Here is a 1,151-nt window from a genome sequence, read left to right as displayed (position 1 = left end):
GTGAAACAGAGCAGATTGCCTCAAAAATTGAACAACAACAAATAAAGCATAAAAATGTAAGTCACATCAAGTTATTGTTTTAACTGTCCATTTCTATAATAGCTGGCCATAAGTTTCCTTGCCTGCAGTGCACCCCCGCCCACCAGGAAGAGACTTGTGCTCTCCAGGACACCCAAGACAGTGGCAGGAGCGGGGGCATGGCCAGATGCCAGCTGGCATGGCCCCCTGAGGCAAGGGGGGCAGGGCAGGTGCTTATTCCCCACCTCCTCCCCTATTCCCCTGTGGAACAGCAGCGCCAGGGTCTGCCTAAATGGGTGTGAGTGGTGGAGGTGGTGGCCAGGGTCTGACAGACCCCATCTATGGTACCCCAGTGGGAGAGGGGATGGAGGGGAGAAATATGCCCCCTCCCTGGCACCTGGCCATGCCCCTGCCTCTGCATCAGCTGTGAGGGGGAGTGGGGAAGGGGAGACCCTGACATGGGCTGCTCTGCTCCAGCCAGCCAGACCCCAGCATGCCACTGGGACAAGGTAGTGGGGAATTCAACACTGCTGTCCCCCGTTCTTTGAGGCTGGTGCCAGGAATGGCCACACCCCCGCCACTTAAGTGATGAGGGGGCAAAATGCCTGACAGGCTGCTGTGCCCCTGCCAAGCAGACCCCAGCTGAGGTCCATGCTTGTGGGACAGGGGAAGAGGGAGGAAAATAAACCCCTTCCCTGTCCTCTTCACTTTAGGGGACCATGCCTACCAGCATCTGGCCATTCCCCAGCACCTGCTCTGGCTAGAGAGCAGAGGGGCAGGGCCAGCCCTGCTCCACTGGAGAAGACAGCACAGCCTAGCCCAGCCCAGGGCTGCAGAGCATGCTGGGGGGGCTATGATTTATTTTGAACCATGAAGGGGTCTGGGACAGAATTCCATAAACCGGTTTGACCTCAATCAGTTAATCTGATTGACTTTTAATAGTAGATGTTTAGGATTGTGAATCCAAAAAAGATGACAAAGCCGGTAGGGAAATACATAGTGCCCGAGCGAGGGACTAACAATAGAAGGATGGGGGTGAAGAGGGGAACGCAACTAGGTTACAGGAGATACAATGTTAGCCAACTAAGCCTGGGGGTGGGGAGGAGGGGAGGCAGAAGGGGGCAGGGGTGGGG

The sequence above is a fragment of the Alligator sinensis genome, unplaced genomic scaffold (genome assembly GCF_000455745.1).
Source record: "Alligator sinensis unplaced genomic scaffold, ASM45574v1 scaffold833_1, whole genome shotgun sequence".
In the NCBI taxonomy this organism is placed as follows: Eukaryota; Metazoa; Chordata; order Crocodylia; family Alligatoridae; genus Alligator; species Alligator sinensis.
The sequence above is the reverse complement of the archived record's forward strand: the minus strand, read 5'-3'. Positions refer to the sequence as shown.